Here is an 18,806-nt window from a genome sequence, read left to right on the forward strand (position 1 = left end):
GAAGCTGACACGTTTGTGCATCCTTCCCTCCTGAACACTGACCTTCCTTAGAAGGATTTTTTTTAAATTTATTCACTCATTCATTCAGTAAATATGTACTGGTTTCCCACTGAGTGCACTTTACTGAGTACTTACTAATTTCACTTCAAAGGGCAGTGAATATGGCGATGAATAAAACAGACCAAGTTCCTGTTCTATGGAACTTACATGCCAGTGGAGATGGACAAATAGTAAGTAAATAAGCCACTACGGATATCATGTCCAGAAAGATTTTCTTTCATGGCCATGAAAGAAAATAAAACTGCAGAAAGGTATAAGGAATGATGGGAATTAGGATTATGTTATTGAGAGAGGTCAGAAAAAGACCTCTCTCTCAAGATACAAGCTCTGAGGAAACATGATGGAACAGCATTCCGAGCAGATGGAACAGCAGGTGTAAAGGCTCTTGAGTGGGAGTACGGTTGACAGATTTGGCAGGGGTAGAGTGAGCAAGGCAGACGCAGGAGGTGAGATCAGAGAGGTGGTGGGGCACCTGATCCTGTGGGGCCTCATTCTCCATGACAAGGAGCAGTAAGATGAGTGCGATTATCTAACACAGTCATTAACAGATCACTTCAGCTGTCTTGTGGGGAAAGATGGAAAGCAAGAGTGGCCAGAGGAGACCACTGAAGCGAGGGGATTGCTGTTGTCCAGGTGAGGGATGATGGTGCCTGGGACCAGGTGTGATGGAAGAGGTGGGCAGTCCCTGAAACGAGGCTTTTTTTCTACCTGCGAGGGCACTGGATGTGTTACCAGAAAGCAGAGGTGGAACAAAAGGGGACCCTGAACCTCAGCTGGTCTGAGCACCATCATCTGAAGTCACACGGGCAGACACTGGACAGAACCTGGCATGAACCCCCAGTTCAACACTCTTCCACCTCGTGGCTCCTGTTTGGTCACTGTCACTATCCCTCTATTTCTGTGGCTTTTGAGAAACAGATCCACCAAGAGCTACTGCACTTTAGAGGCTGAGAGTAAAATTAAGAACAACTTGCTTTTCATTTATAATTTATGCATTATACACCACCTACTTCCCAAAAGGATTTGAGACAGCTTACAATAACAATCGTCTTTAAACCATCTGCACAGCCACTGAAAAACATGTTTTCGGAGAATCCTTAATGGCACAAGAAAATGTTCAAAACATAACTTTAAGTGAAAAAGATAGGACACGACACTTTATTTACTAGAATACTGTTACATAATATATAGACAGAGGAGAGAGGGAAGAAAAAGAGGGATAGAGCAGGGAAGAAGAAGGGAGGGAAAGGAAGGGAAGAGAAACAGGGAGAGGAGGGAAAAATAAACTGGAAAGAAACATTAACGGCGGTTATTTCCTTTCTTAAAATTGTCTGGAAAGACCTCATTGTTAATAACATGGTTCCCTGAGATGTTGTAACTAAGATTATTTTGAAGGGTAGTAACATCTTTTTAATGTTAACAATTATATATTTATAGATCAAATGTGTATTTTCAAAATATAGCTAACATGTGCCAGCTCAATCTCACTTGTCCCTCCAGATCCATTCTCCGCTCCCCTCTGCCCTGCTCTGTGCCGAAGAGACTCCTTCGTCCTCTAGCCTTTCCCTGGTTGGAGCCAACAGGGACTCCAGTGAAAAACCAGAGGGCAGAAGAGAGACGGGTGAGGGTATTCCCTTCCCTGGCCCCCCCTAAAGTTTAATGTGCAGAAGAATCACCTGGAAGGCTTGTGAAAATACAGATTCCTGCTCACCCCCCACCACCACCCCCAACCTGAAACTCTGATTCTGTAGGTCTGGGCAGGGCCTGAGAAGTCTTATTTCACACAAGTTCTCAGGAGACGCCACACTTTGAGGAAAAGTCCCGTGGTTTAACTCTTTGGATGTGTTGTCTACTTCCTGCCTACTCATACTTGAACAGAGCAATCAAAGAGAAGTTTCTGCGATGGTGGAAATGCTCTACGATATCCTGCACTGTCCAATGGGGTAGCCATATGGGGCTTGTAAGTACTCATAAGTGGCTCGTGCAACTGAGGAATTTTATTACATTTTAGCTTTATTCTATTTTGATTAATGAAAATAATTAGCTCTGAGCTAATAAAAGTAGTTGGTACTTTCAACACTCGACCTGGAAACTTCCTTAACTAGACTGACAGGTGCATGAGGTACTATTTCTCCCTCCATGTTCCTGCAGGGCACATTCTGCTAATAGTTCCGGCAGTTCATTCTTCAAGTCCCATTTTCTCCTGCCTCCAAGAGCAGTGTTCTCACTGCCCTTCCAGCCTCCGTTTACAGTCTCCTTGAGGTGCTCCGGCCTCCAGCTGATGACTGCTTCCAAGGCCACTGCCACCTGTTTTACATTTATGCGACCTCAGCACGCTACGTACAGGTATCGGTTTCTCTTTCAGTTATGTATTGATGGAGAACAAGCCACTTACGAATTAGTGACTTAAATCAACAACATTTTACTAACTCTCCTGATTCTGTGGATGGACTAGGTTCAGCTGGACGATTCTTCTGCTCTATATGGTGCTGGCTGCAGATACAGTTATCTGGTGGGCATAACTGGGATGGAACATCCACGATGGTTTACTCACCTGGCCAGCAGCCGGGGTCAGCTGGATGCTCCGGTAGGACTGTCAACCAGAGTGCCTCACTTCTTACCCAGGCGTCTTCTCCACGCAGCCTGAGCTTCTCACGGAACGGCATCTGGGTTCTGAGAGGCAAGAAGTGGAAACTGCTCAGAAATCCCAGGACATCATTTCTGGTGCCTCTTGGTGGCTAAAGACAGTTATGGAACAGTACAGATTCAAGGGACACAAGTTCTGCCCCTTGGTGTGAGGAGTGGCAGGTGCACAGGGAGAGGGAAGGGATGGCTGGGGCCATCTTTGGAGACAGGCTGCCACAGTGCCTGCTCTTAGTGAGTGTCCTTCACAGCCAGGATGAACTATGCAGACCACCACTTCTCAAACATCAGTGTATCCATAACACCCCGGAGATCGCGTGACAATGCAGCTCTGATTCAGGGGATCTAAGTGGGTCCTAGGAAGCCCCGTTTTACAAGTTTCAGGCAATTGGGTGATGTTGCTGGTTCAAAGATCACACTCTAAGTAACAAGGATGCTGTTTGTATAATGAAGGTAGCCAAGGTTTAGGATCACAGACCCAAGTTGAAAACCCATCTGTACCTGTTTTTTGCTGGATGTCCTTAAGTACCCTCTAGCCTCAGTTTCCCCATCTGTTAAAATGGAATAGTAAAACAATTCCAAGAACCAATATGAAAAAGTACAATATGGTACCATTGAGTCTCTTGTTATCTGTGTGTCTTGGGGCATTTAACTGCCCCTCTCTGAGCTTTAGTTTCTTCACTTAAAATTAAAGTGGGAATGGGAATGACAGTACCTACCACATAGAGTGGTTGTAAATAGTTGGGAAAAACTGGAATTAACATATGGTGAATATGTGAGAAGATATGGGATATATACTTGTTTCCTTTTTCCCTTTCCTCCCTCTCAGCCCCGTCAAACATATCCCAGCAGGTCAGCATTTGCTACAATGCGGCAGACAGACAGGGTGGAAGGAAGCAAGGGCTGAGGTTCTGAGCTAAGTGAAATTGGAAGCTGATCCATGCTCTACATCTAACAATGACCCACTCCATGGGAAAGTAGGAGTTTGCTTCTCCTTCTCCCTCTAGTCTGTTGAAACCAAGGACAGTAAGCAAGAACCGTATTTGTCCTGGATGCCTGGCAAAGAGCCTCAGCTCCATTGTTTGTGGGTCAGTGGCTGGTGTGATTAATGAGCCCTGCTGGGCAACTCAGCTGTGGCATTACCACAGTGACAAGTGTCATGAGGCACTGAGTCCCAGAATGCTTCTGTGCTAGTTCCACATGGGCTGTGCCCCCATGGGGACCCTTGAACCTTTACTGGGAATCGGAGGCTCCGGACCACTGAGGATAGCTCAAGTCCGTTTGGTCATGTATTTGGGCTCTCTTGTATTCACTGAAATCTATATAGAAAACAAAACAGCTCGCAAGACTTAGGGATGATGTCAGGATGTGAACCCAAACTATTCTACTTGGGAATAAGGCCACAACTGACAAGGCAAGAAACATGCTTAATGTTCATTTTGCACTTCATGCTACGTTCTGAGAGAACGTATACACATGCATTATCTCATCTTTACAACAACCCTAGGAAGAAGACAGCCTAATGATCCCCATTTTATATGTAAGGAAACCAAGGACACAGAAATGAGGTGATCTACTTAAGGTCATAGAAGGACACAGAAATGAGGTGATCTACTTAAGGTCATAGAGTGACGTGGCAGGGCGTGGACTTGAAATCAGATCTGCCTGATGACAGAAACTGCAGAAGTGTTTTTTGAGGGCTGGAGGCAGGTAGCATCTCACAGTTAAAATAAGGTTTCTCTCCTGGTTCAGTGACTAAGATGTTGGTCCCTCGTTCCAACACACACATATACCCCTTGGGAAGAGAGAGCAGTAATAATAAAGCAGGACTTTGGGAAGCTAAATCATGTAATTCAATTGACCAAGGCAGAACTGGAACAATCCACTGATTCGATCTGATCTGAATACACTGCTCCCTGCATGTGACTTGGCACCATATACCTGGGTGATCAGGTGTTCCAGTCTGGACACTCTATGCATCTGAGGTTTGGCACTGTACTGCAGCATATTCCCTCCCATGCAGGCCTCTTCTTCCCCAGGGGGCTGTGTCTTCCTTAAGGACCCAGATCTTATCACATTCTGCTTCAAACCCCCTACACTGCCTGCCATGATCCCTAAGACAAGATCCTCCTTCTCTGGGGTCACTCTGTCTCTACTCGGGTCCTCCTCCAGCCGATCCTCTGAAAATGAAAATTAAATGATGTCACTCCAATTTAAAAATCCCTCAGGGACTCCCACTTTCAGATCAGAGCATCCAAAGTCCTTCCTAAACTCATCCCCTGCCCTTCCCTTACCCACATCTGGCTCTCCAGCCATGCCCAGTTACCTGCAGCATCACAGCGGGTTCTCACCTCCCTGCTTTTACTCATACTGTTTCCTATGCCTGAAATGTCTTTCCCTTAACTTACAAGACTAACGGTATGGCCTTCAGCGAGTCACCTCACCTATGAGATTCAGGTGACCCAGCATTCCAATGAGGCTAATAACCATGCCTCCCTCACAAGTGGTTGGACGACTAAGGAGGACCAGATATGCAACATGGTCAGAACAGTATGGCAGCCATTAGCAACTCCACCTGACTATGGTGGGGAGGATGTTTAATCCTGGCCCAGAATCCTCCCTGCCAATAGCACCTTAGTCACTTTTATGTTTTCCAAGGATCTTCTCTCACTATCCTGTACTCTCTACCCAAGGCTTTTTCCTTCCAGAAAAACTAACTCTGAATGATTTACAAGGAATAAAGAAAAGTGGTCCTTTCTTCTCTCCTAATGTCAAGGGAAAAAAGAGAGGGAGAGATACATAGCGCAAGGAAGAGACAACTTCAGAATGATCACTGGTCTTGGAGAGATTCAGACCCATGCTTGGGGATGGGGAAAAGGGGATTGATCACTTCCCTTTCTCTGAGAGAGTGACTTGAAGTGTAAGGACAGTCTCATTCAAGACCATACACATCACTTTCTTGGCAAGCTACTACCATTTGTTGCCCTTTGGGAAAAGCATGAGCAGAAGGGGGAAAATATTAGAAAAGTATTTTACCCTAAAAGCCCCACAGACTTTTGGATGAATTGCCTGCCACGGCTAGAGCCACAGGGAGGTTTCAAGCAGTTACTCGCCCAAGATTCTCATAAATTGTCAGCTTTGACAGTCGGATGTTAAACTGAACTTGAGGGAGAAGAGAAAGAGGCATAAACATTAAATACATAATCTTTCAAGTGTGTCCCTTCATTTCCTGACTGTTTCTTCTCCAAAGGGAATCATTTTCTCTTTTCTTTCTCCCTTTTTTTTTCCTCACTTGACATTGCACAGAGGAGTGAGGGATCATCAGAGATTTCTAATTCACCACACTGACAACGGAGCTCTAAGAAATAGAGAGCAGTTCAGCGGAAAGCAGAGTGTGGGAGGCAGCCGTCTTAGCTGCTTCTCCCCGCTCTACCACTTTCCTGTGACATGTCTTCTGGTGAGGGGCTGAACCTCTCCAAGCCCCACTTCCCTCATCTGCAAAATGGGTAAAACCATGCCTATCACTTGGGGTTGTTGGGAAATGTAAGTGCAGGCAGACATATACAAGGCCGTACGTGGTACGCACTCACATGGCAGCGACTGTTGTTCTGACTGCTGTACTTTTACTTGAATACACTTCAGACACTCCCGAAGCCACCTAGAAGACTCCTCTGTGCCTCGACACTCTGATTTCCCTCCCCTGCTTCAGTTCCCTCCATAGCCCCTATCAGCACCAGACAGACAACATGTACCTTCTTGTCTGTAATTATCTCTATTCCTCATAAGAATGTAAGCTACTTAAGGGCAAAGATCTTCATCTACTTTGTTTTATTACAAAAGTTCCAACATCTATCAAATGCTTAGCACAGACTAGATGCTCAATAAATATTTGTTGGATGAATGACTCAGGGTGCTGCAATCATCCAAAGGCTCAATTAGGGCCAGGGATGGTTCCAGGATGGAGTACACACAGGGCTGGCAGTTGATGCTGGCTGTCAGCTGGTAGCTCAGCGGGGACCGTCCCCAGGCATAGTCCCATGGCCTCTCCAACACGGCAGTCTTAGGGTAGTTCAATTTCGTACATAGCAGTTGGCTTCCCCCAGAGCAAGTGCCTCAAATGACAAGGTGGAAGCTTTGCCTTTCATTGACCTAAAGGCTCAAAAGTTACAGAGTGTCACTTCTGCCATAGTCTGTTAGTCAAAGCAGTCACAAGCCCACCCAGGGACAAGAGGAGGGGGGACACAGCTCGACTTCCTGATGGGAGGAGTGTTAAAGGATTTGAAACCGTGTTTTCAAACCTCCACAGACAGGATTTCAAATGCCTACAGGGACTAGCCAGGTATAAGAAGTAAGGGAAATGCATGCTGATGAGGGATTAATAGAGCACAGTGGGAATTGTGGGGAAGTAAAGCCTTTTGCCGTGTCTGGAAGGACCATCTAGAACTCAGCTCAAGTGAAGGGTAGAATGTCCCAATTTTCAAAATACAACGTGAGCCAAAGAGAGTAAGTCTCATGACCCATGGGTTTTTACTTGTTGACCCCAAAGATGAATGATCTGAAGTAGTGTTTTGTGTGAGCAAGGGGTCTGCCACTTATTCTTTCATATTGGGTGAACCTGAAAGAACTTTGCAGTACCCCTCTCCAAAACATGAAACAATGGGAATCAGATAAAAGACCTCTTTGGTAGAAATGGGTTGTTCTGGAAGCTAGGAAAAAAGAATAAGTAGATGGAATGAGGTGAAACATTTCTTGACACACCTCTCATCACGTGCCAGGCATTTTACAGGTATCATCCAATTGTCTAATTATTAGCAACAAGCTCATGGGATAGCCCGAATTACTTTCCTGTCACAGGGTGATTAGGTCCCAAGTTACACAGGTAGAAGGTGTTGGAGTCCACGTGGGCAGGACCCAAGAGCCCAAACACACAAACCCTCCCCACCAGACCAGGTCCCTGGGAGCTACCAATGCTGCATAATTAATGCGGTGGCCCAGATGGGGTCACCCAAGCATGAGATCACTGAGCTGATGAGTAAGTGGCATCATGGGAACCACAGGGTCCCTATGATAATATTAACCAAAATCTTTAGTAAATAAAAATACCATTTCTAGAGTGCTTCCCATGTGCCATCTTCTCTTTGTATGTATGTATGTATACATATTTTTGCATTTAATCCTTAAGACAGTCCATTTTATAGACAAGGAAACCGAGGCATAGAGAAGTTAAATAACTTGCCTGAGGAAACACAGGAGCATGGGGTAGAGTTAGGGTTATAATCTAAGGCTATTTGACTCAAAGCCTGCTCTCTGAAAAGCTAGGCTACCCTGCCTGTACATTCTTCCACCTTACACACCACCTTAACCAATGAAGTTGAAATGGGTTGTGTCCATCGGTATAGGACCCAACAGGAGAGGATGGCAAGCTGTCTCTCAAGGGGCCCCGCTGGATTCATTCATTCCTTGTGCCTCACAAAGCCAAGGACTGAGGACCCTACAGTCAGTGGTGTTCAGAGAGACTGAGGCATGCTGGCAAAACTCACAAGAGACGGGCACATACACCAGAATGAACTCTCAGTAAATGTGTTCACTTACAATGATTATTTGAAGTGCCAAGAATACCAGAATGCCTCTGCTGGCATGAACAGCACATTTGTTCCTTGTCTGGAGCCAAATGACAATTATTTGTCCATTAAACAAATATTTGTGGAACATCTGCACAGGGGTGAGCAAAGGCAGGTATAGCAAAAAGGTGGTTAGGTGAGCACATAATCGACTATGCTGAGTTTCTTTAGGTTTTAGGTGACAGAAAACCCCTTGTATTTGTTTAAGCAGAAAGAACAGTTTATTACATAAAAAAATATGGGGTGTCTCATGATGCCCATGGACAAGAATTAAACCTTGGTCTCAAGGGGGATAGAAAAACAAGAAAAACAGAAACCATGGGATCCCCTTTCTTTTTCGCATATATATATATATGTATTTCCTACACACACATATATATATGCTATATATACTATATAAATTTTATTTATAATACATATAAATTACATAAAAATTTTTATGTATGTATTTCTCCCAATTCCTCTCTCTCCTCCCATGGTCTGTCATATCAGCTTTTCTCTATACATCCGCTTCATTCTTTTCTTATATAAGTCTGAAGTCTTGGCTTCACAGGAACTGATTCTGACTGAATTAAATAGAAAAAGAATTTTTTTTTTATTAATATCTACCCCAAAGATACAGACGTAGTGAAGAGAAGGGCCATATGCACCCCAATGTTCGGAGCAGCATTGTCCACAATAGCTAAATCATGGAAGGAGCCGAGATGCCCTTCAACAGATGACTGGATTAGGAAGGTGTGGTCCATATATACAATGGAATATTACTCAGCTATCAAAAAGAACAATTTCTCAACATTTGCTGCAACATGGACGGCACTGGAGGAGATAATGCTAAGTGAAATAAGTCAAGAAGAGAAAGACAATTATCATATGGTTTCTCTCATCTATGGAACATAAGAACTAGGAATATTGGTAGGAGAAGAAAGGGACTATGGACTCTGAGAAAAAGAATTTATTGAAAGGATATTAGGAAGCCCAAAGAACAAGACCAAAAAAAAAAGGTAAGGAGAGGCTAGACTACCAGACATAGCCAACATCATACTACAGACCAAGACTGGTAAGGATGCCACTGCTGCCACTCTTGCAAACCCAACATCTCAGCTGGTCCACCCTCTCCACCTATTGGCACCAAGCGCCCCATGCTGCTGCCGTGCTGCTCCCAGAATACAGTCTCTACCTTGCCTGTAGCAGCTTGTGAGGTTTTGTAATGGAAATTTAAAATTGCATGTAATATACACACATACATACACACATACATATATATATATACTCTATACACATACAGATAAATAGATAGAGACACACACACCCAAGTACAGAGAACAGTATAAGCCACTTCCATCACTAACTTAAATAATTCTCAACTCATGGCCCATCCCCACGTCCACCATATTTTGAAGCAAATATTTTCATCTTATCGTTTTATCCATAACTACTTCAACATGTATCTCCAGAATAGGGTTTCACAACCTTGGCATTACTGACATCTTGGGCCACATCATTCTTTGCCAAGGCGGCTGTACTGAAAACACTGCAATGCTTAGCAGCATCCCTGGTCTCCATGCACTGGATGCAGGTAGTCGTCCTCACTCCTACTTATGACCACCAAATATGTCCTAGACATTGCCAAATGTCTCCTAGGGAGCAAAACTACCCTTGATGGACATGCACATAAATATATACCCACAAAACTATCATCACACTTTAAACATTTAAAAATAATTTCTCAATATCATGACATGTCAAGTCTGAGTTCAAATTTATCTGTCTCATAAATATTTTGACTATATGTATCTGTTAAATCCTGAATTAGAATAAGACCTATACCTTGTAATTGGTTAACAGGTCTCACAAGCTTCTTTTAATTATAGGATTCACTTTCTCCCTTCTCTTTTGTTTACCCCTTGAAATTTATTTTCCTAAGACATCAGGTCCTGTAGGGGCACCTGGGTGGCTCAGTCAGTTAAGCATCTGACTTTTGATTTCAGCTCAGGTCATGATCGCAGAGTCGTGAGATCCAGCCTCATGTTGGGCTCCATGCTCGGTGTGGAGTCTGCTTGAGATTCTCTCTCTCCCTCTCCCCCTGGGCTCTCTCTCTCTTTCTCAAAGTAAGTAAGTAAGTAAGTAAGTAAATAAAACTTCAAAACAAAAAAAGACATTGGGTCTTGTAGAGTTTCCCACAGTCTGAATTTTACTGATTATATCCCCATGGTTGAATTACACATGCTCCTCTGTTTCCTGTATTTCCTGAAAATTAGTAGTTAGATCTAGAGGTCTGATCTGATTCAGGTCCTATTATTAACTGTTTCATGGTTACAGAGCACATCTACTATCGGAAGACCATAATGCCAGTTTGTCTCTTTCCTTGGGTATCAGCAGCCACTGGCAACCACTTCCTAAATCCTTTATTTCTTAGGTATTAAAACTGATGAACTTCTATCATTCCTTCTTCATTAATCAGCTGGAATACTTATCAAGATATACTTGACTTTTCATTGTTTGGTTACATTGACAGTTTGTAAAGGGAAAGTAGAATGCTTGATTTGTTCCCTTTACTTGCCAGTTTTCAAAAATAACGCAGTGATAAACTAGCATCCTCCAAAGGGAACCTGTGAATTTTGTTCCTGTCAGTATAAACATGAACTCATGTATTAAAACCTATTAGAAAAATTTTTTCAGTCCACTTCAGTTTGTTATAGTTACATTTCTTTTGATGCTCAATTGTTCCACCTTTTTTTAATTTATAGTAATTTTTTATTATGTTATGTTAGTCACCATACAGTATATCCTTAGTTTTTGATGTAACGTTCCATGGGTCAAATAATAGTTTTAAAAGAAAAAGAACATGACATGGCTGAGTGATTTGGGTATGAAAACTAAGTTCTAGCACAGATTCTTTTTTTTATTGTTATTATATTATGTTAGTCACCATACAGTACAGTCAATTGTTCCAACTTTGCACTTGATCTTAGCCAAAAGGCCAAGAAGCGATCAATTATTCCATCTTTGGCCAGGGATAGCCCCTTCAGGTTGGCTTCTGAGTCCTTTGGCAGACCCCAGTGGTCTGGGGTAGCTTCCCGATATGATGAAATATTCTAGGTTTACCGTGTACATTTCCTGCCTGGGACCAGAAGTCAAGTCATTTCTCTAAGGAGCCCTAGCTCCTTTCAGTGTGTCTCAGCTTCCTGGCAACTCTGGCTCAGACTCACGCCCTAAGCTACTGAGCACATCTGGCCAAGCACCACTTGCCCCTGCACCAGCAGCCAGGAAGTCTAGGAAACAAGGATTTGGTCTCTTGGACCTCTGTGACTGGCTTCTTTCTTCCCACCAAGCTGACAGAGGAGGAAACTCCCTAAACAAGGGGGGGGGGGGTTGGAGTAAGTCAACAGACAGCCCTCAAATGACAGATGCCCCCGTATCTCTCTCCCTCTCTAAAACAGACTTTCTCAGTAATGTGGCTGAACGTGGTTGTCTGACAGCACCTGAGTTCACACATCCTCCCAGCTCAAGTGCCAGTAGAAACGGAGTCCCACCTCTAAATTCCCAGGAGCATTGGTCTGATTGTTCCAGTGTGGGTCAAGTACAATCAAGCTGCTGCCTAAGGGTAGGGTCCTGCAACATAAACTCTGTCACAGGGGCTCCCCATGGAACATGGAAAACAGCAAGGCTCAAAACAAGGGAGAGCTGCCTGAGTAGGTACCCCAAAAAGACGTCCTCTGCCCAGAGCCAGCATTGAAAACTAAATGACGACTCAAACTTTGCAGGCTTTGTGTTCTGGGAACTTAAGGGACCCCTTCCTGCAGTTCCAATACGTGGAGCTCCAAGTACCACACCCTAAGCCCCCTATAGTCCTATCTGGCTGCTTGTCTCAGTGACATCAGTTACTGATCCCTCTTTCTCCAGTAACAACCACAGCATGCATTCACAGAGCCCTCACTGTGTGCCAGTCACTCTGCTACTCATTGCACATGTCTTATTCCTCCGAATTTTTAAAGTCTCCTGTGGTGGACACTACTCTCATCATCCCCATTTTTCTGACAGACAAACAAAGATTTGAAGACATGAATACGTCCAGATTTCATCACCCTAGTCATAAGAGGTGAAGCTGGAATTTGAACCCAGGTGGTCTGAAGCAAGAGCCCGTGATCTTCAACTGGACACCGTTTGCCTTACCAGCATTTGGGGACACTCAAGTCTTCCCCTGTCCTCTAACTGTGGTGTCTCATGAAGGTGACTCTTTAGTTTTATCTAAGTGTCTTCCTTCTGATGTTATCTCTTAGGGACCCACCCAATTTTAAAGTCAATGCAGAGCAACCACAAAATAAATTCAATAGCCAGACTATCTACTGTGCTCTCATGCAAAAGAGCTTGGTTATCACAACCAAAAAAAAAAAGGCCTCATTATAAAACTTGTACCTATTAGTATAGATAATGAGGGTCTATATGGACAATTTGAAAAATACAAATTCACTGCTATAGACTGAATGTTTCTATCCCTCCTTTCCTCAAATTCGTATGTTGAAACCTAATCCCCAGTGTGATAGTGTTTGGAGGATATGACCCTTTGGGATGTGACTAAGTTATGAGGTTAGAGCCCCCATGAATGGGATTGGTACCTTTATGAAAGCGACTCCACAGAGCGTCCTTGCCCCTTTGCCATATGAGGACACAGTGAGAAGACAGCTGTCTATGAACCAGGGAGTGGGTTCTTACCAGACACAAATCTGCCAGCACCTGGATCTTGGACTTCCCAGCTTCCAGAACTGTGAGAAATAAACTTCTATTGTCCATAAGTCACCCCATTTACGGTGTTCTGTTAGAGCAGACACTCATTCAATCATGCAAGAAATATTTGCTAATCACTGTTTAAGGCATGAGGGATAGAGTAGTTAAGAGAAGAGATGAACAGATAAAGTGCTGGAGGTGCCATGGGACAGTAAAATAGGCAATAACTAAAGACAAGAAGTACATGATATGTTAGATAATGATAAGCACTATGGAGGGAAAATTTAAAAAGGAAGATGAATATAAGATGTTGAAGGCAAAAAGTTAAAATTCTAGATTGGGGAGAAGGAGGTCCATGGAATAGTCATTTGAATAAAGTATAAAAGGAAGTGAAGTAGTATGTAGCTATCTGAGAACAACATTCCAAGCAGAAGGAATAGCAAGTGCAAAGGCCCTGAGGTAGAGCCTGACTGCAGGTGTATTCAAGAAACAGTGAGAAGGCCAGTGTGGTGGGAGGGGGTGGTGAAGGAAAAGCAGAGCAGTGTCAGGGAGAGAGCATAGAAACAGTCCTGTAGGGTCTTAACAGTCAAGGTGAAAACTTTGGCTTTTACTCTGGGTGAGGTGGGAGCCAATAGGAGAGCAACATGATCTGACTTACTCTCCACAGCATCACTCTGGCTATTGTGCAGCAAACAGACCACCCAGTGAGGAAACCAGGAAAGTTGAGAGGCTGCTGGGGTAATCTGGGTACAGCTTGATGTGGTTTGAACCCAGGTGGTGGTAATGGAGGTGGATATATTGATCTCCCTTCCTCGCAAAGGTGGAAGTGACAAGATTTATGCGGTGTGTGACAGAAGTGTCCAGGGGACTCCAAGGTGTGGCCTGAACCAGTCCTCCAAACTTTAAAATGTCCAGCTGAGACACAATACCACTCAAGTCACCTCCAGGTTGACCATGCCAGCAACCTGAAGATGAGTTTTTCTTTCCCACCATGTTTGTTCTTTTCCGTTAACAAGGCAGCTTGAAACCGATTTGTTTATAACTTAAAAATCCCAGAGGATCTCTACAGGTTAAAAAAAAAAAAAAAAAAAAAATTGCCTCCCTCCCCTTGAAAGATACCCATTGTATTTTCAGACACCAGGTACTGGTAACATCTTCTCTCTGCCTGCCCAGCTTCTGCCCCAAACATGCAAAGACATTAGTTTCCTGAGAGCCAAGTTCAAGTAAAAACATATTTTTCTGGCTTACTGTCCCAGGCAAAATTCCAACACACTGCTGAAATACTGTCAGCCAATCAGTCAAAGATGTGTAAACTCACACTACAGGCTGAAAGTATGTGAGGATGTGTGTGTCTGTGTGTCTTTAATATATACTTTCTTCCAGAGTATGCTGAAATCAGGAAAAAACTAGAGTAAGAAAGAAACAGAGATGGGAAAGGAAAGTATAACTGGAGTGAAGAGGTTAGACCTAGGGATTTAGGATCATAAATCAACAAGTAGTTGGGTAATGAGAAAGAAGACTATAAGCTAGAACGTCTATCTCAAGTCTGCTTACACACACACACACACACACACACACACACACACACACACACACACACTGAACACCTGTCTCTAGGGATACATCTTTAGACATCAACCCATTCTCCATCAACCTGGAATAGATTTCTCCTCCAACAGATCTGCAATGCTGTTTTGCAGCATTTTGAATTTTTCTTTGGAACTAAAGCATTTGGAAAGACTCAGATATGTCATCTTACGGGGGAAGGGGGGGGAAACACCTCCATAGTTTCTAATCACAGATGACCAAGAATTCTGAGCTTGATGAATAAGGTATCCTATGAACTGAAATATTTCCTAGCCAGGAGGAAGCTTAGTGGCGTGGATAAAAGCTCCAAACAGAACTGGGTTCAAATCCCAGTTCTGCCGCTGTGGATATCTTGCACAAGTGACTTAATCTCTCAAAGCCTCGTTTCCTTCATCTGTAGAATGGGAATCATTCTACCTACTTCCTAGAGGAACTGGGAAGATTGAATAAAGGAAAATATAAACTTTATCTTAGCACAAAGCCTGGCACAGGATAAGACCTCAGAACATGTTGGTATAGCCACTTCGCTATTAATAAAAAGGCCTCAGAGTATCAGTGGTTGGTTTTGCTCTGCATCTCCAGATTCACCGACTGAGAGTCCTCCTGGGTATGTTGTGACACCCCATCAGTGGGCTGTGAATATTTAATGGAACACAGAAGCCTATTTCAACAGCATGTTTTCCTTTGTCAGGCTGCAATTTCTTAATTGCTGTAAAGCAGATGTACTTGGGTTTGCCAGCCAAGTTGCAAGAGATCAATTTCAGGGTTTAGGTTTCAAAACATGACATTGGCACTGGGTCATTTCATCTTTGCATGACAGTCCTGAGAGTGATATGAGCAGGGCTGGGGGTAGGAGTGGAAGATGGTATTTTCTGGCTTAATTAGGACAGGCCAAGGGCTGTGAACCCTTGGTTTCCAGAAGACCTAGGGACCTCCTTGACACAGAGTGCAGGATGGGAAATGGAGGGATCTGGTGGCTGCAATGAGCCCCCAAAAAAGTGACAGCAGGGGGAAAAACCTTTAGGTGTCATTGAGGCCAGAAGTTGTTAAACTGGGCTCTGCAGAGCTCTGGAAGGGGATCCACAGGCACCATCAATATGCCCTCACTGTCCCCTTTAATAACATTAATTATCATGATAGGAGCCAATATTTATTGAAGACACAATATGCCCACTTCTAATTAGTTTGCACAGGTCGACACATTACATCCTTACAACAGATCCCAGGGGTTACTACGATTACAAATCCCCTTTCACAGAAAAGGGAACCAAGGCTCAGAAAAGTAAGGTAACAGGTCCAAGGTCACTCAGCTTATAAGAGCAAGGCCAGGAATCTGACCAGGTATTGTGGGATCAGCACCCTGGCTCTTAAACAGTCTTCATCATGTCTGTTTGTGCAGGTTTCCGTGTAAGATGCCATCTTGTTGTATGTGCATGCACACACATCACGGAAATCACTGATCTAGGCTCGAACAGAAGAAACTACTTTAGACAATGTTCTTGCTCTTTTGGTTGCTCCTTCCTAGATACTCATTCACTCATTTGTTCATTCATTCATTCAACAATTATTCATAGAATAGTTGTCAGGAAAGGGAGTACAGCTCTGGCTCACAGCATGGGCTTTAGGACCCTGGCTATGGAGCATTCTGCAGGACACAGCAACAGATTGACAAGTGGGGAAGGGGCCGTTCTGCCTGGGGAAGGGGGCCGTTCTGCCTCGGGGCATAAGAAGTCTCATAACTATCACCACCAAATGCTCAGGGAACTCACATGGATCTTAATTTGAAAAAAAAAAAAAAAAGGACGTGTTTGAGACAATCAAGGAAATATGAATACAGATGGGTACTAGATGATATTAAGGATTATTGTTAATTTTGTGAGAGTGCTAATGGCACGGAGGATATGTAAAATATGGCCTTGATGGCCTGGTTTCTCTAACAAAAAAAAAATGCAAAGGGAAAAAGAGAGAGGGAGAATCTTCAGATTAAAACAGACTTTAGAGACATCTCAACCAATTGCAACATATGGACCTTGTTTGTATGCTGATTCAAACAGACTGTAAAAAGAAAAAAAGGAAAGAGAGGGAGAGAAGGAGAGAGAAGAACAAGCAATAAAACAATATGAGAGAATCAGAGAACTGTGAATGTCAACGGAATATTTGATGATACGAAGGAAATCGCTATAAAATGTTTAGGTGTGATAATGGTATTACAGCTATGTTTTTTTGTAAGAGTCCTTATCTTTTATAGATACATGCTGAAATATTTAACAGATAAAATGATAAAAATGCCTGAGATTTGCTTCAAAATAATTGGCAGGGGAGAAAAACTGGAATATAGATGAGGGTATAATGCAGCAAGACCACCCTAGAATTGATAACTGTCAAAGCTGATGATGCATGAAAGGGAAGTTATTACATTATTGTCTCTACTTTTGCCTAGGTTCAAAATTTCCACAATAAAGTTTTTTTTTTATGTTCACATAAGTCAGAGATATAAACTGACATATTTGTAAGGGAGACAACATTATGTCTGGGATTCACTTTAAAATATTCTAGGGGAAAGATTTAAAATGTACGAAGAAGGGTTAAATAATATGGCCACGACTAACTTGCTGGAGCTGAATGACAGATCCATGGGTGTGCATTATTCTAATCTCCCTACTTTTATGTTTGAGACTTTCCTTAGATAGAGGAAGGGAAAAAGAGCTTGGTCTCTGGACCTACAGCACCTCAGTCTGCATATGGATCTGCCAATTACTAGCTCTATGGCCTTAAAGGAACTGATATACTCCCTACCTTGGTTACCTCACCTGCAAAATGAGATTAAAAAATAAAACCTATATCCATAGCACCTTTCTTTGTAATAGCCCCAAACTAGAAACAACCAAATGTCCACCAACAGGGGAATGGATAAATAAACTGAGATGTATACATACGATGGACTACCACCCAGTAATAAAAAGGAATGAACATTGATGCATGCAACAACATGGATGAATCTCAAAATAATTATGCTCTATGGATTAGCCAGACAAAAAAAGAGTTAATAATGTAGGATTCCATAAACATAAAATTTTAGAAAATGCGGACTTATCCAGAGTGGTAGACAGCATAGCAGCAGCTACCCGGGGATGGGGTAGCAAGGAGGGATGGGATGGAAAGATTTATAAGGGGGCACAGGGAATCCTTGGGGCTGATGGATGTTCATTATCTTGATCTTGGGTTTTTTTTTCTCATTGGTGTATATATGTCAAAATATATCAAAATGTATACTTCAAATATGTGTAGTTTATTGTATGTCAATTATTATTTCAGTAAAGTTGTTAAGAATAAAATAAAACTTATCTCAGAAAGTTGTGAGATTAAGTTGATATATGTAAAGTACACAGAATTGTATCAGGCTCCTGGTGAGCTCTCAGGCACCCATTACCGGGTGTCAGATTCTGTGCTAGGTGTTGAGAGCACAAGAAAAAACAAGGCAGATTAGGGTCTAGAATTCTGCCCTCATGAAGCTCTCAGTCATCTCGAGGAAGAGAGAAACAAATTACAAAACACTGCAACAGGAAAGAATCACAGGGAATGAGAAATGTAAGTCAGTGAAGGCTTCTTGGAAGAAGAAATATGTCAGCTGAGGCCTGGAAGGTGAGTAGCAGTCAGCCAGGAAAGAGTGTGAGAGAACAATGGTCCAGTTGGAGGGAAAGTATGTGCAAAGGCCATGAGGCAGGAGAAAGTATGGCATAGTCAGGAAGTACAAACTGTTTCAACGGGTGGAGAGCAGAGGGCATGAGGTCTGGAGAGAAAGTGGCAGAGAAGAAGCTGAAATTAAGAACAAGAAGGAGAAGGAGGAAAAAGAGAAGGGGGAAGAGGAGAGAAAAAAGAATCAGTAGCATTTACTGTTTACTATGAGCTAGGCTCTGTACTAAGCAGTTTACATTCATGAACTCATTTACACTCAACAAACTTATGAGGTGGGTACTGTTATTATCCTCTCTTTACATGTGAGGAAAATGATGTACAAAGTGGTTGAGCCACTTTATCCAAGATCACACTGTTAGTAAGAATGGCAGGGGGATTAAAGAGGTGTTAAAGACAACCTGGTACCAAACTGAGTCTTTCTCCTTAATCTACTGAAAAGGATTAACAGAAAATTATAAGGGAACGGCTTTTTCT

The 18,806-nt window shown here is 43.0% G+C and overlaps 1 long non-coding RNA gene across 1 annotated transcript in view; it reads right to left on the reverse strand.

Annotated features, from left to right (window-relative positions):
* Window positions 1–2,577: 2,577 nt before the first annotated feature.
* The window catches only part of LOC121103777, a 93,050-nt gene continuing 76,821 nt past the window's right edge, over window positions 2,578–18,806 (reverse strand). The window contains exon 3 of the long non-coding RNA XR_005836043.1: window positions 2,578–2,733. This is a non-coding gene — a long non-coding RNA (uncharacterized LOC121103777). The remainder of the gene's footprint in view (window positions 2,734–18,806) is intronic.

Source organism: Ursus maritimus, unplaced genomic scaffold (genome assembly GCF_017311325.1).
Source record: "Ursus maritimus isolate PB19 unplaced genomic scaffold, ASM1731132v1 scaffold_2, whole genome shotgun sequence".
Classification (NCBI taxonomy): domain Eukaryota; kingdom Metazoa; phylum Chordata; class Mammalia; order Carnivora; family Ursidae; genus Ursus; species Ursus maritimus.